This window comes from Vombatus ursinus, unplaced genomic scaffold (assembly GCF_900497805.2).
Source record: "Vombatus ursinus unplaced genomic scaffold, bare-nosed wombat genome assembly UNPS02014778.1, whole genome shotgun sequence".
Classification (NCBI taxonomy): Eukaryota; Metazoa; Chordata; class Mammalia; order Diprotodontia; family Vombatidae; genus Vombatus; species Vombatus ursinus.
In genome coordinates, this window is record NW_020954556.1 from 23,473,175 (window position 1) to 23,497,674 (window position 24,500).

The 24,500-nt window shown below is 36.7% G+C and overlaps 1 long non-coding RNA gene across 1 annotated transcript in view; it reads right to left on the bottom strand.

Moving 5' to 3' along the window:
- LOC114045435 overlaps positions 1 to 22,669 on the bottom strand; it is a 60,197-nt gene extending 37,528 nt beyond the window's left edge. Inside the window, exon 1 of the long non-coding RNA XR_003569373.1 lies at positions 22,381 to 22,669. This is a non-coding gene — a long non-coding RNA (uncharacterized LOC114045435). The remainder of the gene's footprint in view (positions 1 to 22,380) is intronic.
- Between the last annotated feature and the right edge of the window lie 1,831 nt (positions 22,670 to 24,500).

Here is a 24,500-nt window from a genome sequence, read left to right on the forward strand (position 1 = left end):
TAGAACTGAGGTCCTAGAAGGAGCTTACCTAGAGGAGAATGGGATCAGCAAGGGGAGGGTTGTTCCAGAGTGAAAAAAAGAGCTGGGTCATGGTGGAAAAGTCCAGAGTCAGAAGTATAGTTGTGAAAGAATGAAAGGAAAATCTTGGAATTGGGAGAGGGGGAGAGGGATTCCCAATCAGTGTAAAGGCACGGGAGTAGAAGATGCAGCATGTGAGAGAAATGGCAAGTAGGCCAGTATGACTGGACAGTAGAGTGCATGGGGGGGAGTTGTGTGTTGAGAGACTCAAAAGACAGAAAGAGGCCATGTTAAGAAGAACTTAAATGCCAATCAGAGGAGTTTATATTTGATACTAGAGGTAATAGTGTTTTTTCTCTTTGGTCTTTGTGCAAGACATCCTTCAAAATAGTGGTGAACCCATTTGGTGAACATATTCAGACACTTACTAGTGTCTTTGATTCTTTGCTTGATGTCATTTTCATTGGATCATTGAACAAAATTATTTCTGATTTAATATGTCATAAATATTGTATAATCCCAACAAACACAGGAGAAATCATGATGGAAGAAAACTTTTTAAATTTCTATTCATTGGGGCAGCTAAGTGGTGCAGTGACTAGAGCACCGGCCCTGGAGTTAGGAGGACCTGAATTCAAATCCAGACTCAGACACTTGACACTTCCTCACTGTGTGACCCTGGGCAAGTCACTTATCCCCATTGCTTGGCAAAAAAAAAAAATTTATTTTAAATTTATGGAATAAATCAAGCATTTCGGTATCATAGTATAATAAAAAAATGATTGCACATGAAACTGTAAATCTATTTCATACAACTTGCTATTCCCTTTAAATATATAATAAAGTTATCATGCAGATTCCTTTTTTCCTTTTTTCTCTCCCCTCCCCCACCCTAGAGATAGCTACCATTAGACAAAAGTATATGTGTATGTATGTGTGTTTGTATGTGTATATATGTAAAATTATTCTATACATACTTATCCAATTTATTCTCTGGTAGATAGAGATAATACGTGTGTACTTTGATATATGCACGCATGCTTATGCATATGTTTGCATGTACATGTATACATGTATGATATGTTTATATGTTTATTTATATGTATAAGTCAACAAATGGAGATGCAGAAGAATTTCATATTCTCTATATTTGTTCATTAATTGTGTTCAATATCATAGCTGAATAAACACTTACTAAGTGCCTACTCTATGCCAGTCACTGTGATAGATAGTAAATAAATGAAGATAAGAACAAAGTAGTTCCTGCTTTAAAGGAACTTACAATCTATTTTTTGGGAGTGGGGAGGAAGTACCATGTACACAGGTCAATAAATGTAAGATATACAGTTCAGGTAAGTGGCACAGTGGCACTGGGCATCTTCAAGTTCAGCTTCAGACACTTACGAGGTATGCAACCCTGGGCAACCCTTAATCACTATTCTCCCCAGTTTCCTATATCAGTAAAGTGGGGAAAGTAAAAGCACCTACCTCCTAGAGTTATTATGAGGATCAAATGAAATAATATTTGTAAAATACTTAGCATAGTGCCTGGCATATATTAGATCTTTATAAATATTAGTTCCTATTACTACCACCACCATCACCACCACTACTACTACTACTACTATTACTCCTTTGGAGTTGCCTTCTCTTTGTGATATCTTGAAAATCAATCCCTCCATGCCTGTACAATTGTGCCATTGTCAACATGACTTTCTTTTCTGTGTCAACTATACTTGCTCTTCCCAATTTCACATTCTTAAGTGCTATGGTTATTTCCTCATGTATCAGTCTTGAGTACTTTGGTACTGGCATTCAAATTAGGTGATTCCACCAGTGTTGAAGGTGAGACTCAATTGCTTTTGGAATGTTGGAAAATGTTCCATTTCACATGTGTCTGGTGTTCTTCCAGGTCCATTTACAAAACTTTTCTTGTTGATCTGGCTTAATTGAATCTCAGGCCAAACAAACTGCAGTCTTATTTTCCCCTCAACTACAGTTATAGTTGTTGCTGTTCTTATTTTGTTTTATGAAGGGTTCTTTTTTTTGCTATGAATAAAATGAAATGAATGAGTAAGCTCTTGCAATGTACCAAAAACTGTGCTAGGCACTGGAATTTAAATGCAAAAGCAAAGATGATGTGTCTTTAAGGAGTTTGCATCCTACTGGGGGAAACATTCCATCCAGAAGCAATGGTAGAGTTAATTTGACCATGCTTCATGGTTCTACAATTGGAGGAGTAGAAGAGGAAGAAAAGATTCACATGGCAGTAGCAAGTCTATGCAAGAACTGGTTAAAGAATAGAGTGTCTACTGAAGCATGATGTCTGGAGCTTTCCTGAAGTAACGGTCCCAGAGAGCCAGTCATCAATCAGGACAGTGGAGTAACAGGGCAGAAGTTCCTTGACAAAAGGTCTCTGGTGTGGGCAACAAGGCAAATGTTGAGACTATGAAGGAGATGGCCAACTATTAATTGTTGTTTGTCCTTCATTCTCAAAGAGGACCATGACATCAAGAACGTAATGCCATGACATGCAAGTGAATTGGATTTAAGAGAGGGTTTTACTGGGGCGTGACTTTTGTACATTCTATGGCTTCTTGGAATCTACATAGATTAGCCTAAATGCAAAGTCATCAGGCTCACTCTTTCCTCTGGAGCCATCTGGGTCCAGTGGCAAGATATAGATCAAGACAACTGGAGATGGCTAGTGATTCAATGCGATACCTTGACCTTTTTAAACTAAGGTCTTTCCCAGTTCTCAGCTTGACTGAGGCAACAGCTATTTGGTGATTAAGGCTAGGTAAGAAACGAGGCAAAGAATGGCCTCTTTTACCTAGTCCAAAAAACACAAAACAAAACAAAATCAGTCTGGGAGGGGAAGATCTTCAGGGTTTCTGGCCAAAGCAGAGATAATTGCTATTTAACACTTGCTCTGAGCTATCATAGGCCAAAAAATGCCCAAGTGAGGCATGGGCTGGGACCTATTTTCAGCCACTCATGGCTAAGTAGCGGGCTTATATCAAACCCTACCTCTCTTATGAAGTTTTCTTTGAAGATGATAACCCATGATGATTTCTACTTTTTAAATAATAATAATAACTTACCTTTATAAGATGATTTTAACTTTAAGATAGCACTTTCCTCATAGCCACCCAATAAATTAGTAGTACAATTACAATTAGTCCCACTTCACAGATGAGGAAATTAAGGTTTAGAAAGATTAAAAGACTTGCCTTTCGTAACACAATCTGAGCCAGGAATTAGAGCAAGAATTTGAAAAAAAATCCCCCAATCCTTGAGGGCTCTCTCAAGAGCCTCAAGAGAATATCATAGTCGTGGTCCAGGGACCTAGCTCATTCATGAGAGTGAGAGCTCAAAAAACAACTTCAAAGTACGTGCAATGAAAATCTTCTACATAGAAAAAGAAAATAGGTAAGTGATGCACATTACCCAGATTGCCATCTTTCTTCTACCAGGAAAGGTACTCTTTTCCCCATTGCTCAGGATCAAATAGTTAATAGTTGATGGGTTGGCAACAAAAACTCTGTAGGTCAGTGCTCCCTCAGTTTCACCATACCCTCTCTCAACAAAGGGAAGTTTATTGAATAACTGCAAAACAACCTAACTAGTTCTCCTTTCAGGTATACAAGAAAATGAAAAGCTCTATTCCAACTTGCACATATAAAAATTTTCTATGTTTTTCCTTTTGGAAATAATATAGAATGATCCTATTCCTCCAATCAATAGACAAAAGGAAATGATTCATTTTAAGAATGGAAATATTTTAGGAAATTGCTTTAAGCATTCTATTGAAAGCAAATGCCAAAACAGGTCATCTCTCCTACTTATGGTCTAGAATGTTGACTGACTCAATGCCTTTACTAACTTAAAGAGGAGTGAGCCCTCCCTGGCCTGTTGCTGCCTATTCCTGACCCAGTCATGATGGACGAGTTTAAAAAATGGAGTGGTAACCAGAAGTCAGGGGAATGCGTTTCTAGGGAAAAGGAGAACTAAGGGCAAAAATATAAAGTGGGACCACTTGGAAGTTAGAAACAATGAGGAATATCTCACCCCTGAAAAAAGGAAGGTGAAGACATTTACAAAATGGAACAGCACCCAAGGAAGGTGGATTTGTCCATAAGATTTAAAGATAGATAAGTATTTGTACTTGGGATGTGTTTATCCTCTTGGTCTGAATGGGAGGCTGTAAGCCTTCTTTTTTTCACACCATATGGGAATTTTTAAATTTGGGGAGTCGTGTTCCATTGTTCTCATCATTTTCAGAATCATAATTGGAAGTTAAAAATAGTAAAAGAAGTACAAGTAATGACTTATGCAGGAATACAGAAGCTTAAAATAGGCAATTCCAATACACAGTAAGGCTTGAATTTAATTTATATATGTTTTATAAATATTTATGTATAATATAAGTATGTGTATACCTATATACATACATGCTGAATGATTTTTGCTTATTATAGAAGTGATCATTTTGGTAGGTCAATTAAAAGAATAAGTCTCTTATTAATGTTTCAAAACTGCTAATGATTTTTTACTTGTAAGAATTGTGATTTTGTTAGGTTGTTGAACTCTAGATTTTCGTGATTCATCCTTCCTTTTTGAAGAAGACCAATAACATCACAAATAGTGTCTTAACTTGCTTATGAATTGGATTTAAGTGAGGCAGAATTGCACAAATTATCAGCCTCTCTCTCTGAAGTCTAAAGTCCAATGGCAAGACAAAAGTCAAGACAACTGGCAATGGCCGAGGATGCAGTGGATGACCTTGGCATCTTCGATGTCTGACCAAGCTCTAAGCGCCCCACAGTGCCTGCTTCAGTTGCTTTCATAGCCATCAGAACAAATTGTTCTCATCTGCCTATTCCACCGGGAAAAGTCTTAACATTCTTGGAGTTGCATCCACCTAACTTACCCATAGGTTTGAGGCCTGTCAGTTACCCTCAACCTTGTTTAGCCCATTTACTGAGAGGGTTTTACTGGGGTGTGACTGTTGTACATGCTATGGATTCTTGGAATCTACATAGAACATAGCAGGAAATGGATTTATTTGGTTTGGCCCAAGCTCAGTTTGCAACGGTTACAGCCTGTTCTATCCTTCTTCATTTGCTATATTTTTCTAATCTATTGCACATGCAACTAGAGCCTCAGCAATGAGAGCACTGCAAAAATCAAAACAAATAATAAACTTGAGCTACATGATACTCTATAAATGATGTAGCTCACAAAACAATGCTTTGAAAAGTGATGGTGAAATTATTAGATCTCTGTGGTCACAAAACAACTGATTTTAAGTTTTTGGTTCAATTCAGTATTGAGCACCTATGATTAATACATATGGGAGCAACTTGGCATAGTAGGTAGAGTTCTGTGCCTGAAGTTAGGAGACAATGGGTTCAAATCCCAGAAATTACATTTATTAGGTAGGTGACCTTAAGCATCACTTAGCTTTTATGTGCCCCCAGACAATTCCCTAGGATTTACTTACTAAGTTGAAGATGCGATGAGTATGGGAGAACTTTCTTATAATCACAGATTCTTCTACTATTTGCATATGAACAAATAATAATAACTCATATTTATACTATGCTTCAGAATTAAAAAAATATTTTATGCAGTAATACTATCAAGTAGTCAGTGCATCATTGTACCCATTTTACAAATAGAGAAGCTATAAGATGAGAGATTAAGTGATTTCCCCTAATCAATTCACTAATAAGTAGAACAACTGGGACTTGAACCCAATTTTTCATTATCTTAATCCAAAGCTCTTTCCATTACAACATTCCATCTTAAATTTCCATCTCCAACAGATTTCATTACAATATTCCATCCTAAAATAACAAGTAAAAAAATCAATGGCACTTTTTGAAACATTTACTGATGTTACTTTTATTTGATTTGATTTAATTAAATGTTACTTTTAATTGATCCCCAAAAATAATTTAAATAAGAAGCAAAAAATGTATCAAATAATTCAAAATATTGCCCATTTTACACTTCTTAAGTTATGCTCATACCCCATCTAAAATGATAGAGTTATAGATAATATGCAACATGGACACTTCAAAAGTATGGTTTATTGTTTAAATAAACAGTCAGTCAATAAATATTTATTAAGCACCTGCTATGTACCAGGCACTATGCTAAGTGCTAAGGATACAAAAAGAAGCAAAAGACAGTGCACATTTATAAACAGCTCTGCACAGTGGTCCAATATGAGGGAGACAGAGTAAAGTATTATGTATTCATACACACACACATATATGTGTATATATATATATATATATACTTACATGTTTCATGTGTGTATAGGACTTCACTCTGCCCCCACATATGTGTATGTATTTGCATATGTGTGTATGCATGTGTGTGTTTGTGTATACATATATGCATATATATTTCATTTTTCCCTCAAATTTTGCTTTCTACTGATATGACATTGGGGTTGTAATAAATTCCTTAATTGAAATTGAACAAATTGACTAAAAAGACACTCGACTGTACTACCCATCATGTGGTCATGTAGACATATGTTACATATGAGACAACTATTTGACAGGCTGACATTTTTGTCTTCAAATGATTATATTCACATTGTGTAGACAGCCTATTTTTTCCAGATTCCATTATCCTAAGGGCATACTTAAGAATGAACATGGATCTCCTTAACATGGCTGCTTTCTCTACTAGCACGAATTATGATGCCTCCATACCTTTCTACCTTAGGAAATTTTATCCATATGCTTTCCATAAATTTTCCCCAAAGGATCCACCCAACAGACTAGCAATCATCTTTTTTTTCCTTTTCTTTTCTTTTTTAAAAACTATCGCCAGGATACTAATGTAGCACTTTGGCAGTCTGGTGTTTCTCTTTCTTGCTATGGAATCAGCTTCTCTCCTTTGGTGAGCACACATATTCTTTTATTGCTTTGACTAATTTTCTACTGTATTTGGCTAAAAGTCTAGATGGGGTGGGGAATGTGTAAGTAGATCTTTCATCTCTACATTTGACAACTTGGAGTGCCAACTTCCAGATCAGCACAAATCTAGGAAGATTTGTGGAGAATTTTGTACTTAATACAATTTTAAATATGATTTCTGAAAGAACACAGAAGATAGCTTAGTGACCTTGTTCTGGGCAACATAAGAATAAGCTCCTTGAGGGCTCATTCAAGGAAAGAAGGGGAGAAAAGAATATGTAGAAAAATTAGAAGTATTATAGGACAAAGCAGATTGTTAGATGGAAGTTAGGGTGAATATGGAGAAAATGAATTTATTACAAGGGTTCAAAAAGAGGACAACAAGAGATGAACATGACTGATTGCATAAATAGGTCATCTTGTATTCATTGAAGGGAAATGAGATTGAAACAAGTTTATTGTGTCCATCTTCTTTAGTAGTCTGAAAATTAGGGGGCTTTAAAGTATTAATGCAAAGAGATTAGTCCTACTCAGTACTTTACTACCAAAAAAATTCCTGACCGACTTTAAATAACTAACCCTAACTAGCCTAAATTGAGCTAATTCATTGGCTTATCTGTACTTCCTCCATGGTTTATTTGTTTTTTGCCCTTCTTTGGTCTGAGGAAGCTAGAGTGACATAGTGGGTGAAGAAATGGACAGTCAGAAAGCCCTGAATTCAAATCCTTCCTTCCACACTTATTACCTATGTGACCTTGGGCAAGTCCTTTGACTTCTTCCAGCCTTACTTTCCTACTCTGAAAAATGGGGATAATAATAGCATTTTACCCAGAAGGTTGCTGGGAGAATCAAATGAGATACTCTATGTAAAGCACTTTGCAAACCTTAAAGTGCCATGTAAATGTTAGCTATTATAGTCTGGCCAAGATTAAAAACCCAAACTCTACCAAAAGGGCATGTTGAACCTAGTCAAATAATAAGGTTCTACATGATGAAATTTCAAGACATTAAATACTAAATTATTGCGAGCATATTTTTGTGTAAGCTAACTTTTGAAAAATTATGTAAACCTGGGCTCCATCAAATGAAATTCACTATTAGTCTTTAATGCTGTTTGGGAAAGATTTTGTGTTCTCAAACCAATGGCTAGATTCTGTTCATTTACATAAAAAGAATGATGAGGAGAGTCTTAGAATAATAGATTTAGAGCTGGAAGGAACCTACAACACCTTCTAGTCCAACTCTCTCAACTTACAAATGAGGAAACAGAGACCCAGAAAGTTGCCCAGGGTCACACAGGAAGAAAGTAGCAGTGATAAGACATAAGCCTCACTTCACTTTCATATGCAGTATTCTTTCCACTGTACCATGATACTACCTCATATTGAGAGTATAGCAACTGGGGACAAATAGATGGCCATGAAGATTTCCAAAACAGGGATAATCGGAGGAAAGCCAACATGAGCCAAAATTCAGACCCTTTGAAAAGTCCCAGCCCTGATACCCACTTTGGGGTTTAATTTGAAGCTGCATATTGTTCAACTTTCATTCTGTGGTAGTTCTAAACACAGAGTCATAATTACAAACTTTAAAGACAATAAAAGAATAATCAATAAAAGTCTGAAAATATTGAAAACAAATTCCTCTAGTATTTATATAGCACTTTTAAGTTTTATAAAGCACTATATGAATATAATCACATTTTATCCTTTCTGGGAGGTAGGTGCTATTATCTTCATTTTATAATTGAGGAAACTGAGGCAAACAGAGTCTAAGTGACATGACCAGTATTACTGAGTTAGCAAATGTCTGAGGCATTATTTCAGCTCAGATTTTCCTGATTCCATGTCCAACACTTTCTCCATTATGCCATCTCACTGCCTGTAAATACCATTAAACATCATTGTTTACTAGCTCTGTTGTTGTTATTGTTATTTCATATAACCAATTTGTCCATTCAATAACTGAAATGTGAACATGTTGAGACATAGATGATTTTAATGAGTTTATAACTCCTTGGTATCTAGCAATTTTCATGACAACTCCAAACAAACCAATCACAGTCATTTTTTTCAAAAACAAGAAAAAAAATGATTTATTGACCTTAAGCTCCAAAATGAAAAAAATTCAGTGTTGAAGTACTAAAATGAGTCAAGGCTGCCAAACTAGTTCACCATGATGTAATTGGGACCAGCGGGCTTAACCAATAATGCCTCACATTTTCTATTTCAGCAATGTAGTGGTAAATTTCATTTGTCTATCTCTTTATTAGGACTATAGTGTTTAAATATCAACATTCAGAATACTTGAAATTATCCTTAGAAAACTCAACTTTTCAAATTATTTCATTAATAATTCAGTCAAAATTTGTCTTACAAAGTTGCTTAAATAGGTAACACATACTACGAAAATCATAGCCCCTATAAAAGATTTAAATGGAGAACATGGAGAAGAGTTGCATAGGATGGGCAGAAATGGATGAGCTATGATCTTCATCACTGGCAGAAGTACCTGCAATGATGAGCCCACAGAGCTATCAAAACATTCACTTGGGAAATTGTAAGTGAACTTTTAAGTCATAGAATTTTAAACCTAGAAGGGACTTAAAGATCATTTAAATGACTTTATTTTGCATTGGGATTCAAAAAGATTTATTTTACAGTTCAAGATAAGGGAGGCGTGTTTAGACATCAGTTTGCCTAAAAAATGTCTGGGGATTAGTGAACTGCCAGCTCAGTAGGAGCCAATGGTGTGAATCCAAGAAAGTGATCTTAACCTGCATTTTAAGACACATAGCTTGTAGGACCAAGAGGTGAAGGAAATTATGATGTTTTGTATTCAGTTATAGCCATCACACTTTAGGAAGGACATTTTTAAGCTATACATGTCCAAAGGAGAGCAACAAGAATTGTGAAATAACTTGAGTTCATGCCGTATAATAATAATTATGATAATAATTAACATGTATATATGGCTTTAAGTTTTACAAAGTGTTTTACAAGTATTATCTTATTTTATCCCCACCACAACTCTGGGAGGTAGGTGCTATTATTATTCCCATTTTACAGATGAGGAAATGAAGGTAGGCACAGGTTAAGTGACTTCATCAGGTTCACATAGCTAGTAAATATATGAGGTTGGATATGAACTCAGGTCTTCCTGACTCCAGGTCTACAGCTCTACTTACTGTACCAGCTAGCTGCCTACGAGGATCAGTTAAAGTGACTGGGAATGTTTAACCTAAAGAAATGAAGACATGAGGGGAAGATGTCTTCAAGGACTGGGAGAGCCTTCATGTAGAAAGGCAATTGGATTTGTTCCATTTGCCTTCAAAGGGCAGAAGCAGGAACCACAGACAAAAGCTGTGAAAAAGCAAATTTAGGTCAATCAGCAAAAAGATTTCTAACAATTAGAACTACCCCAAATGGTAATGAGCTGCCTTGTGAGGTGGTGGGTTTCCCCACATTGGAGGCTTCCAAGGCCTCAGATGACCATTTTTCTGGTATATCATCATGAGAATTCTTTAGGGAATTTGGTTGGACTAAAAGACTATTTTAGGTTCCTTCTAACTCTGAATTTCTATGATTCTGTGCAAACAAAGCCCAGAGAGAGAAAACAACTTGCCCAAGATTGCTCAATTAGCCAAAGTCTATAAGATTCCACCCTTTAACCTTATTATGTAAAGGTATACCAACTTTAGGATCTCAGCCTGGCAAAAAGAATATTTCATAGATCAAGGTTGGAAAAAAAATTTCAATTCTACCCTCCGTGTATACTATAGACATTTGATTTCTACTCACTTCATATCTTCTACAGAAGGAGGAACAAGCCTGAAAAAAACTGACCCAAACATAAAATATCAGAGCTGAAAGGGACTTTGCAGGTCAGCTAATCTAATTCTTACTAGGCAGATAAAGAAACTAAGGCCCGGAGAAATTAATTGATAGATGCAAGGTTGGGATTGTATTAGTTCCATCTAGTTAGATAGACCTTGGAACCAGCCATCCTGTCCAATGGCCAAATTATGCATTTGAGCTTTATACCCCTCATAGAAGATGTCACCTCCATAAAGTTTTCATATTTTTTTCAATTCAAGAAGAGAGGGTCTTTGAAAAAGCATTTATTAAAGGTTTACTATGCTCCGGTGAATTAATAAGCATTAATTAGTAATTAATAATTAATTAATTAATAAGCATTTATTAAGATTTAATACCATGCACTATTCTAAGTACTGAGGATATAAAGAAAGATAAAAATGGTCCTTGCCTTCAAGAAGTTTCCATTCTAATAAGGGAGACAACAGGTAAATAACTAGGTACCTTATAATATATACACAGGATAAATAGAAAGCTATCTCAGAGGAAAAGGCACTAGTACCTGGAAACATCAATAAAGGCTTCCTACAGAAAATGGATTTGAATCAAGTCTGGAAAGAAGCCAGAGAAATTAAGAGGTGAAGAAGACCATTCCTTGTATGAAGAACAACCAGCGCAAAAGCATAGAGACAGAAGATGAAAGGCCTATATAAAGAACAGTAGGTAGACCAATGGTAGCCACATCATGGAGGGCATAGAAGAGAGCAAAGTAGAAGAAAGCTAGAAAGGGAGGAAGGGAGGATGCTATGAAGAGCTTAAATGCCAACCAGAGGATTTTATATTTGATCCTGGAGATAACAGGGAGCCACTGATGGCATGATCTGATCTACATATTAGAAAAATCACAATGGCAACTAATTGGAAGATGGACTGGAATGGAGGCAGGGAAAACAACTAGAAGGCTCTTGCAATTATCCAGGCAAGGTGATGAAGGCTCGCACAACGGTGGTGGCTGTATGAATGGAGATATACCTGTTCATCTATCTATCTATCTATCTATCTATCTATCTATCTATCTATCTATCTATCATCTATCTAGTTATATATCTATATAAACATATGTGTATGTGTATGTATAGGTAGGTATATATAATATGTGTGTGTATGTATGTATATGTACATATATATATATATATATATATATATACACACACATAGTGGAAAGATTTGGAAATGAACTGGACATGTGTAGTGGGTGACAATGGTGAGCTGAAAATTATACCAAGGTTTTAGCACTGAGTAGCTAGAAGGATGGTGGTGCCCTTGACAGTAATAATCACTGTGCTAAGCCTCAGGTACACAAATACAAAAATGGAAGTTACCAACTAAGATGCATACTTGTAAGCATGACAAGATTTCTATGAAGCATAATTGGGTGATAAGGGTCAGCCTAGATATGGTGAGCTCTTACCAATTAGGACAACAGAGCCACAGGACAGGAGCTTGTTGATTGATTGATGGGTAGGAGGAAAATCAGGAAGGACCAGTATCATGGCAGTAGAGGAAAAGAGCACCTAGGTGGACAGGGTGGTCAATAATATCAAAAGCTACAAAGAGAAAAGACAATCCAATTTAGAAGTTAAAAGATCATTGTTAACCTTGGAAAAGGTAGTTTGCATCTTGTGGTGAAGTTGGAGGCCAAAGTGTTAAGAGTTAAGAGTTCCAAAGAGTTAAAAGGTAAGGAAGTAGGGATGGTGGTAGACAACTTTTTCTAAGAATCTGATCATTAAAGAGAGAAATATATAGGATCATTTGAGGGGGGATGATAGGTTCAAGTGAAGGCTTTTTAAGGATGAAGGTGAGTTGAGTGTGTTTGTAGACTGAAGGGTAGAAGCTAGTAGAGAAGGAGAGAGTAAAGTTGTGAGAGAGAGGAACATTCAGAGGGTCAAACTGCCAAGGAGAAAAGAGAAAATAGGATGGCACAAGGGGAAAGGAGTACAATGGGTACAATGGGAAGATCATTGGATTTGGAGTTAGGACTTGGATTTCAATCTAATTTCTGCTTCTTCTAATCTATGTGATTCACCTTGGGTGAATCTGGGCCTTAGTTTTCTCATTTCTTTTTTTTTAAGACAATTGGGGTTAAGTGACTTGCCCAGGGTCACACAGCTAGTAAGTATCAAGTGTTTGGTCTGAGGCCGTACTTGAACTCAGGTCCTCCTGACTTCAGGTCCAGTGCTCTATCCACTATGCCACCTAGCTGTCCCTAGTTTTCTCATTTCTAAAATGAAGAGGCTAGATTAGATGATATCTCATCATGTCTAGTCTGTTGTAGTCTAAGCATCTTCCAATTCTAAATCTATACTTTCTGTGATCACCAAGATCACTATGGTGCTATCTTTGCCTCTTCCTTCTCCCTAAGCTCTCACATTCAAACAGTTTTTAAGTGTTGATACACTCTCTCTAATCTCTCTCATATCCTGACTTTCCCTCTGCCACCACCCTAGTAGGGTCTTTTGTTACCACTCTTCAGAGTATTTCTATTCTCTCCTCATGGGGTTTCTTGCTTCCATTCTCTTTTCAATCTGAGAAGTCCTTCATGCCATTGTCGGATCAAGCTTGTATATACTGCATGGAGAATTTGTCAAGTAATTCCTTTGTTCAAAGATTTTTCAGTGGCTGCTGGGTAAAGCCTTAGCATTTAAGACTTTCCATAATTTGTTGCCATTCTATCATTTCAGCTTTATTTTGCATCATCCAATTTACTACTGTACCCCACTCAAACTGGACTTCTCTCCACTCCTCTATCTGTACCCTCAACTGTTCTATATTTTCTCATTTCTGGGACATTTCTACTATTCTCTATGCCTGGAATACACTCCCTTTCCTTTAGCCTATTGAATTCCTCTTTCACACCTCAACTCAAATACCATCCCTTCTGTGAAATCTTCCCATTGCTTAGCATAGGGTTTAGCACACTGTAGGTGCTTAATAAATGCATAATGCCTTATTGGTCCTTCTAACTGATGACACCTCTTCTCCTTTCAGACCTCACTGAGAACCTTTGTAAAGCCCTTATTACATCTAACTCTTATTATTGTTTTCTGTGTATGTATAATAGCTCACTATTAGATTATTAAATCCAAGAGGGCAGAGAGTAAGTTTTACATTAAATTTCTATCTACCCAGTACCTAGCCTAATGTTCTGCATATTGTAGATGTTTAATAAATGTTTGTGGAATAAAATTTCATTTTAAATTGTAATTGTTTGCAAAAAATGTCTCACATTTCCTATTGCCTTATAAACCCTGAGTCCATAAAACTCCTTGAAGGCAAGAAGTTTTTTTTTCAGACATCTTTGTATCTCAGCATCTAGCTTATCCTTTGTCCATAGTAGGCACTTAATAAATGTGTGCTGCTGGGTTAATAGGCACTTAATAGATGCTTGTCAGATTTAATAGGCTTATAAACTGTGCCCTTTCTTAAACCTTTGCATCTCTCTTGGCACTATATAGTATAGATTTTGTGCATAGAAGAGACATAATAAACATGGAAGGGTTGTTTGTTTGTTTTTAATGCTGGATTATGCTCAGCATTAGCAATGGTCAGTTCATCCAGGAAGGATTTCTGTTCAGAGCTTACAAAGGTTCCTAAATTCAGTGGGTCCCAAAGATGAAAAGGGGGCAGCAGAATAAATACAATTCACAGTGCCTGAAAGTTATACAATGATCTATCATTTTGCCATCCCCAACTCCTACATCAATATTTTTCTTTGAAAATTGTCATGGTGACCAACAGCAAGGTTATTTAAGCAAAGACCTTGGAATTGAGTAACTATAACGGAGAACTCCTGGTACAGTGACTCTAGTTCAGACACATATACACACAGGTCAAGGAAGAAATACATATAAGATAGAAAAATACTATGTTTGAACCAAATAGCATTTTATTGTTTATTTTTACTGTTTCTAAATAATAACATATTAAGCAATGATCAATACGTAAGCAAGATTTTTAAAGGAAAGGGAGAGCCAATTGCAGCCTCATCCGTGAGAAACAAAGAAAGAGGTTTACAAGACAAGAGATCCTTTTCCTTCCCAACAAGATTTCTTGGCTTTCTCATTTTGTTTCTGAGAACATGGCTGCTCTGCCACAGACTCTGCTTGTTCATGCTCCTCCCCCACCCTTACCTCCACCCTACCCTACCCCCTCTCGACATTGCTTATCTGAATATATAAGCTTGCCCTTTGCTCAGATTTATGGGTTGGGGCAGTGCTATGTGTATTTACAGTCTTCTGACCCGAAGACCTAGAACTGAACAGAAAAAGAGGCAGCCAGGACCCATTCCATAAACAGAGACAGATATGAGAGGACTGTAGAAGGCATCGCTTGCACTTAACGTTTTTAACTATTTGGCCAAGCTAAGGAATTACTGATTAGATTAAAGTAAAAGAAATATAAGGGACATGGTCGAAGATTTGGGGGGTCGAGTCTGTATATTTGCTTTCACTGTCTGCAGGTTCTGAGTTTGGGGCTGGAGTAGGTAGGGGTGAGGGGTTAAATTTAATGTGTAAATTTCTCAAGAGAGAAAATTGATAAGTGAGTTACAGAGGGAGCTGTAAAATGCTTTCTGAAGGCAGAGGGTCTTGGAGGATGAGGATATAAAAAACATTTAATAAGTCAGAAATGTGTTCCAGCCACAACTGTAAGCTTGCTGGTGTGGATCAGGACTACTTGCAATTTTTAAAATGTAATCTGTTATGAGAAGAAAAGTCTCCTAATAAAGAACATACTGCTTCAGATTAAATAAACTCCATTTGGTCATAAGTCATTTTTCTTAGGGACATTTCAAAGTAGTCATATTTTCAAACAAGGATGTTTCTTAACAGGCCACCCTTTGCATAGGTATTAGTCAACAGAGTTCATGCATCGAGTTCAGTGGAGAAGTAAAGCGCAGTTGAATCATGAGCTGTGCCTGGTACGGGCAAACCGGACCACATTTCCCAAGGGCCTTAGCATCGTATACAGGCAAAATGGGAAAATGTAGCTTACTACTTGGCTCCTATCTGCATCTTGCAGGGTCCCACTCATCTGGACGAATGTCAGTGTGGGGCAAACAAATTTGCACATAGATATTTGATGTGTTTGGAAAAAATAAAACAAAATATGATGTGTAGGAATAAATTCAGCATGAAAAGTCACAATATTCTTTAGAGAACTCACCAACATAAAAACTGAACATCAAATAGTAACCAAGCCACTCCAGCTCAATTCACAATAGAACAGAGCAAGGAACTTTTTGGAGGGAACACTTCGAGTATGGAGATATGTTGATGGAAAGAGCTCTGGCCTTGGAGTCAGGGAACCTGAATGCAAATCCTACCCCTAACACTGACTCTGTGAATGTCCAAATCATGTAATAGCTTCCCCGGGACCCATTTCCTCATCAGTTGGAGATGACAGCCTCTGAGGTCACTCCCCACTCGAGATCCAATGATTCTATGACACAAGTTACCTATTAGACCTTCAGCGATGGTGCTGTTTCCTTAACTGCTCATATTCTAAGCAAACCTATAATGTGGATAATTCACTGAAAAATTCTTGTCCATTTTAAGACTGGTCATTTCAGTTAGTGTGGCTAGTGTGCATTACTAATAATATATGAGTTGGCATGCAAATTAGAAATAAAATTGATAATACCGCTCAATTCAATAGTGCAAAATTCAGATTGAGGCTTTTTTTTCTCTTCCATCCATTTTTTGCAATTTGAAGCTCTCAATTAATTAAGGAATTTAGTAGTAAAAGAGCTAAGGCAAAGACAAGATTGTCCCATCAATATAAACTGATTATAGAATAGTAAAAACTGACACTAAGGGGATGAATGGGAAAGTGCTGTTACAACAGGGCTGGCTGCATTTCTAAATAAATAACGTCATATTCTAGAAAACAAAATTTTTGTCGGCATCATTCAGAACTTTTTTTTAATTCCAAAATAATGGAACTTCCACTACTGCAAAATAAATAAAGCATGCCCCAAATACGTGTAGCCAGTAGAACATATTTAGAAGAATGGGGAGGAGGAAGGGTAGGGCCATGGCGTGGCTGCTAAAATGTTTTTCTTTATTGCTTCGGCTGAGCTCCATTTGCCAATCAAATAATTTTATTTTCTAATATGTTGCAGTTCATAGCAACAGTGGGTTCGGATGTAACCATTTCGAATCAGAGGCCTAGATCAGTCTGCCAGGGGGGAAAAAAGGCACCACAAAGAACATTGAGATGAATGGCTCTATTTTATGAGCCATAAAAGTTTTATTCATCTTGACACTGAAACAGGTTTAGGCAGTGAGTTGACACGCCTTAAATAAATAAGTGGAATTAATTCCCCAGCTCTTGAAACAATAGAAGCATGCATGTAGCACGGAGAAATGCCCCCATTGTTTCCTGTTGCGGCTTGATATTGATATTATTTGTGTTTTTCTGTGCATCCTCCTCAGGGGCCTGGTTGATCCACTTCAGATTCACCCTCTGTTTTATTAGAGGTTGAAAAAGGTTCAGGACCTGGTTGTACCATTGCTCCCACCGACAGCTAAGGAACCAGTTTGGCGTCTGGTTTGTCTGTTGTTTTACTGCTGACCTTCAAATCAACTTTAACCCCTGACCCTTGGAGGCATCTATCATGACAAGAGGCTGTTTAACACAAATGGTGCCCATTTATAGGGGAAGAGAGTCAGAAGATTTCCTTTTTATGAAGAATTTGGTTTTTCACCCCTCTTTTCTCAGTCACCACAGGTGAAATCCCTCTTAGCAGCTGGCTTATGAAATAATGTGAGGGGAGGCCTTAATGAGCTGAAAGCACCCTCAGCTGGAGATAAATAGATGCAAATGAGATGCACAAACAAAGGAGCTTGGACAGAGAAATATCTGCAATTCCAGCAAAATGCTGCCTGCAGCTCGGGCTCGAAGATGAAGAGCTTTGATAAAATGGTAACAAAAAGTACCTTTTTATCCTCGGGTTTGTTTTACATTGCAATAGACCATTGTCATTGTAACCCATTGGAGCATGCAGAGGGTTTTCTGCACTGTCTCAGAAAACTGTTCAAACATTTGTTTTAAGGCATTCATGAAATATAATCAATGTGTAGTTTCTGGGCTGGGGGAATTTTTGTTGTTGTTATTGCTGTTTGTTGTGTTTGTGTTTTTCCTCTTGTGAGTGTTTTCGGTTTGGCTGTCATCGTTTTTACCTGTTGGTCTTTCTTTGCATTGTTAATGACATCCTTCCCCAACCCCCCTTCCCTGTACTATTTCTCTGTGCGAGGACAGTGTTGGGGAGGGGGGAGTTTTCCAGAGACTACATTTTTTTTAAAGATTTTAAAGAGAGAAAATATAAGCCGAGAACTAGTCAGAATCAGCGTTGAGCGAAGGCTGGAACCAACATGGAGCAGCACCCAAACAGCCCGTTTTAATGAAGGCAATCAAGTCAGTAGAGCTAATTCAAAGACAGACATGTAACATGCTGATTTTAATAAGCTTTTAAAAGGCAATCTCTAACTTTTAAAAGTCTCTTTTTAATTTAATTGTCCTTGGTTCATATGATGCCCAAACAAACAAACAAAACCATTAAAATATGTTTTCGATATGTGACACTTCTTGGACAGTGTTTTAAACTCATCTTGTATCTGTAAAAATACCATTTCAATGCCTTTTTTTTAAAATCCGGAAAACAGAAATCACCAGCCAAATGACTCATTTGTTTTTGTTTTTTTTTCTTACAAAGATGAATTAAACCTAACTCAGAAACTTTAACAGTTGTAGGCTTGTGTCATGACACTTAAATTGGTACATTTAAACACGTGCATCATGGGCTGATAACCAAAGCCCATATGGAGAAACACTAGATTAGACCCTTTCAGTGTATCAGCATTTTTAGCTTCTCACAGCTTAGCTACTTAGGACTATTTAAAATTTTTAAGACAATTCTAGCTTTCCGAGTTGAGATATACACTGATCATTACAATGATTTTATCATGGCCCCTGCCTAAATTATTTCATCCTTGTAGTAGATATTTGGGGTGGAGTCTTGTTTTATGAGAACTGTATATAGCCTTCACACTTTATATGCATTTCTTCAAACTAATGTTTTATTTGCTTATAACAAGGCAATGTTCTCCAATTTCAATATACCACTCCTGTTGCATTGGAGGATTAGAAATTTAGGCATAAGGGAGGGCAGATTAGGAGAAGGGGTATTCAGAATGCATGCCATCTTGGGGTGGGGGGAGGGACGAGATGGGAAGAAAATTTGGAACTCAAACTCTTGTGGAAGTGAATGTGGAAAACTAAAAATAAATTAATTAATTAAAAAAAAAGAAACAGACATAAATGCTCTCTGGCCATGCAGGGGGTGAGGAATGAACTTTGGACTTTAAGACAACACATACCTGTTTATGTCAATGCCTGAATCAGAGCATCATTAAATTCAGAATTTTAAGGGTTAATAGAAACTTGGTTATACTGGGGAGGTTTTTTTTTTTTTTTTTTTTTCCTAGCCCAGGTTTGGAGCAGCATAATTACGTTCAACTGCTGTTGTTTGGAAAGGGCAAACAGCATCTTAGGCACAGAACAATGAAATTACAGCTGAGATTTAGGTTAGCAAAAGCCGTCTTCTCTAGGCTTTTATGATTCATTATTTCCCATTAAATACAGTATTAGAAGTGTACACTAGATAGCTCATGGTTGCTGCTCTCCGAGCACATTATCTATATTACACAGGTCTGGGGAGCAGAATTAGAAAACTTTGGGGGAATGAGCAATATGTGTTTGCTGATAGAAGTACCATATGGCTCATCTTCTTCAATTGCTTTCATTGCGACTCTGATGCTGGAGAAATTAAAGTTTTATTTGATGTGGCACAGCTTAATGAACTGTCTTCTGTTAGGAAAATTGAATATGTTTCCTGTTATTTGAGCACAGAGCCTCCATGGTTTTGGCTGATGAGGGATGCATTATGTATTGTTTATTTAGCATTTTGAAAACAAAAGCAAGATATTGAGGGTAAAATTGATTACTGCTGGATTGTATTATATAATCAAATCTCTCTTTAAATTTCCTTTTCTAATATTTTGTGATGTTTTAATATAGGAATATTCCAGATCATTTTGGAAGACTCAGAGATCTTGTTTTTGGGTTTGTTTGTTATTTTATCAAGACACCTATATGGGCAAACAAGCTACATCACAACTCCAAAGCCATCATTGTTCTATTTGTAAAGTTCAAAGGATCATATCTGGGAAGAAAATAAATTTCCATTTGCATTCTTCTATTCATAGAACTTCTAGTGGGCCTCCTTAACAGCTTTGGGAGAATGCTACAATATTTGGATAGCTGAAAAAGGGTTGTCTTTTTTTTTTCTTTGTTTGAATTGGACCACTCAAGAAAATGCTGGGGCAGGGACAGGAGGGAAAGAAAATACATTGAATAAATAGGAATACAAACCTTTAAAGGTCCATTTAAAGATTAAGTTTTGAGCTAACTTTTGGTGTGTAAAAAAAAAGAGTTCCACTTGAAGATTTTTTTTAAATCAAGTCTATATTCCATGAATTTATTTTAAGGTTATATAATGGTGATGATTTAAAAAAGGAACATACCATAAAATGCATATTTGTAATGAATAAAATAAAGCTTTGATCCATGGCATGTACATTCTCTTTACTACCTACAAAAATTGAAGGGAGAGAGAGAAAAAACTTTTATTTAATTTCATTCTTTTAGTTTGATCCTCTCTGATTTTAGAAATTTGAAAGAAAAACCTGAATAATCTCAAAAGCCTTTGAAAGTTATGCCTTTACCTTTCTAACCACTCAATTTCTCTTTCTCTCCCTCTTTTTTTTTCCAGCTTACAATACTCTTGGAAAGTGCTAATGATACAGGCATAATGATCCTCAACAAGCCACTATGATACAGCATAGTTTAGATGAACCAACTTCATTTTCTAAAATACAAGCAACTCAAACAAAAAAAAAAGTCATTTATCTTCTGGGTCCTGTGATGTTTTGAGAATTCTGGCAAAGATGGCAGTTAAACAAACCTTTCTTTTAATCTAAATACTGCCTGTTAGAGAGAGGCTTCCATTCAATATGTTTATAGATTTTAAGTAAAGAAGGAGTAAAAAAAAAATGCTTGTATTTCACCAAGAAAGTGCTCTTGAAAATGTCCCAAAACAAAGTGCTTAAGCAAAACTTCCAATATAAATATTTTCCATGGTCCATTCTCCTTCTAAATTATTCACAGAATTTTAATACACAAACACCTTACACCCTTTTTTGGGGGGGGGCGGAATTAACCCACACACGACAAGTCAATCTGCATCAATGACCAAGCCACACAAACTTATTTAGCCAGAGTTCCATTTCCTTGAGAAGAGAGCATCACATTTTTATGAAACACTGTTTCATGACAGGGGACTCCACTGAGGAACACCATTATGCATTGTTATCAGCATGGTGTAATTTGACTGTTGACAAAGTATCTGTGGCAGTGAGAATGAAAGCAGTTAGAAGTGTGGCGGATTGTAATCAAGAAGATGCTTAGCTGTGCAACACTGCATCTTGAACAGATTTGAATCAACATTGCCTTAAGGGGACACACACATACAAAAAAAAAAGTCCATTAATTTTTAGTGGGAAAATTAGAGTGGCACTTGATGAAGTGAAATTTGACATGCGTTAATTGCTCTGCAGCTCTCCTAATTAGAGATTTTCAAATTCTTTTACTGCTGTCAGGCTGATGGCCCGTTGTCTTTCTGGACAAATACTAAAATTGCAAATTGGTTTGATCGGGAAGTTTCACTTGGGGAGGCCAGGACCGTGTGGTGGGGTCCACTGTCAAAAGGTAGAAACCTAGTTAGTGAAGAGGGTTTTTGTCTCTCCCTTCACATTAAATAGGAACAGTTCTTTTTGTTGTTCTTGTTCTTGCTGATATGTAAGACATAATGCAAAGGACAGTAGCAGGTGCAGATGGGACTTTCTTAGACAGAAGTAAATGTTTCCTAGAAGAAAAGAGTTCTACTCCACATTAAAGAATTACAAAAAAAAAAGAAAGAAAGAAAGAAAAGAAAAGAAAAAAGAAAAGAAAAGAAAAAAATCCAATTAAGAGCTACAGAATGCACATGTTCTCATACCTCCAGATATATCCCACACAAATTGGAGAAGGCAGGTTTGGTACTCTACATCACATTTTCACCAGGTCTGAAGTGTAAAATAGCAACACTCCATGTCCCCCGCTTCGTATCAAAAAGCAATTATAGTGCTGTAACAACTACCATCCCAGCACTGAATATGAAACAATCATAATTTGGGCTCTCCTTCCTCTCCCCTCTTGTCTAGCCCTTGAACCCTCTTAATTCATTAACATATTGAATTTTTTCAATTTTCCATTTTCTTGCAATAACAATATTAATGCCAGGGTGAAGGCTTGATTGGAGCTAAATTACGTGTTACCTGCTGGCATTTATTTATATGGCATTGAATTATAAAGCTTTGCTATTATCATGCCTTGGGCGAATTGTTTATGACACCAGTAATAGGAGTAATTGTTATTGTTGAAATTACCTGTCAGCTACCCATAGCAGTGGCCCTTGTCCCACTGACAAATAGTGACAAGGGAGAGGGATCCTCCATGCGTCCTCCTGATGACTTCTCCTCTGATAATAAGAAGTGCAGGGCCTCTGATAATTTGCCTGTCACTGTTGAGCGCAGCTCAGAGAGAGTTGGCCAAATTGTTGTCATTCACTTTGACAAAGACAGCAAAATGCTCCAGTGTTGGAGGAGGATTATCAAAATAAATGAAATCGCTTACACATCCTTTGTTTGTTTGGCTCAGAAATTGCCTGGCTTTGTATGAGAGTTGTAAAATTGGAATACATTTCTTATCAGTATTACGACCTATGTTCTCTTTAAAGGTGGGTATAGAGGAGGGAGAAAAGGAAAGAGAGAAAGAACAGGCAGAGAGAGAGAGAGAGAGAGAGAGAGAGAGAGAGGTTTAAGGTTGTTTTTTTTTTTCAATTTGCATTTGGTTGGTAAAACTAATAGAGAAATATGAAAGAAATCCAATGATTGTGAACATCTATGATTATAACAAGGGGAAGGAAGCCTGTAAGTGTTTTGGAATAAATTAGTTTCAACACTCATCCTTATACTTCAGCCTTTCCTTTTTATTTGTGTGGTTTTTTTATCTTACAAAGGTAAAACAAACATTCAGAAACATAATGATCTCTCCTAATGTTGGGGGGGAAGGGGCTGGATTCTTCATTATATCAATAAAATCATTTCTCCAAGTCCTACCACTTTATATTGCTTAAAAAATTGTCCTAATAGTTCAGAGTGCTGATTGTTTCCCAAATCTATATAGGCACTTCATTGTTTGAAGAGAAAACCTCAATGTGTTTCTAGGTGTGGATTAACAATCATCACAAGGTTTCAGAAGAATCCAAAAATAGCCTCATTATTTGCCAGAGCTCAAACATAAACATATTTTTAAAATTCAGTACCTGTGTCCAGTAACCTTTTTGACTAGATGGGAGAAACGCCTTTTCATACCTGAAAGAGGTAGACGTTAACCAATCAGATGCTTGCATATCTGAGAACCGTCATCACTCTACCCTTTCCACAACAGGCATTGCCACGTGTTGGAAAAATTCTCAACCGAAGATGCCTGTGAAGGCATTCCAAAGAGATCATCTTAACAAACATTTGTTGTTCTCCAAAGCTTTTAAAAACTATGATATAATGTAAAATATTGACTCCTAATAGACTAACGTCTATTAGTCCCTACTAATCAGATATTGACCAACTCCAGTGTGAAGGGCCATCATTGTTGCCTAGGGCCCTTCCCTCTAAGAGTCAGTCATTATCTTATTGGGAGGGCCTCCAAAGAAGTCACCATTGCATAATTTGATTGGTTTTAACAGCACAGGTTGGTTGACAGGAAGAACTACATAGGGGGTTAGACAAACATCACTGGAAAATTATTTCATTTACCTCATTTCATGATTTCAGAAAAACACATGTCCAGACCCTCATGACTTCTCAGTAAGTAAATAAATCACCTAAAACTGGTTCAAATAGGAGCAGAGGTAAAAACCAACAACAGGCTACAGTATGTCAGCTGTAGCAATTAGCAACATTATCCAATATATTTTGACCCTTTCCTTAGGTGAGTGCCGTGTAATGTTTTAAAAGCAGATAAATAAATTTATAGAAGGGCTGAACTAATTAATGCAATAATATGAAGATAGAAAAAAAAAAACCCTGATGTTTCTAATCACTGATAACTATATATTCTTTTAAAGGCACCCACTTTATGGTTAACTGTTGAATGTCCCTGATTAACAAGTGGAAGGCAGTGACATAATTAAGAGGTTATCTTCAGTAATAAAAATGCTCCAACATGTCTTGGAATGTGATCTCCTTCACAGATAATTTTTAAGAATGTAGCGTGTCCCTGCTTTGTCTGTAGAAACCCAAGTTAGTGGTCCCAGGAGGAAAAATAAACATACGTTTTAAAATGGAGATATTTAAAATGTACCTCATATTTCAATGTGTTGCCATAACCTGGTATTTTTTATGTTCGTCCTATAAAACCTAAATTAAGCCTCTTAGGAGTGGTTTTGCTGCTGGTTTCATCTAAAAACACAATGGATTTTAAATGGTTACAGTAACTTGAGTGCACT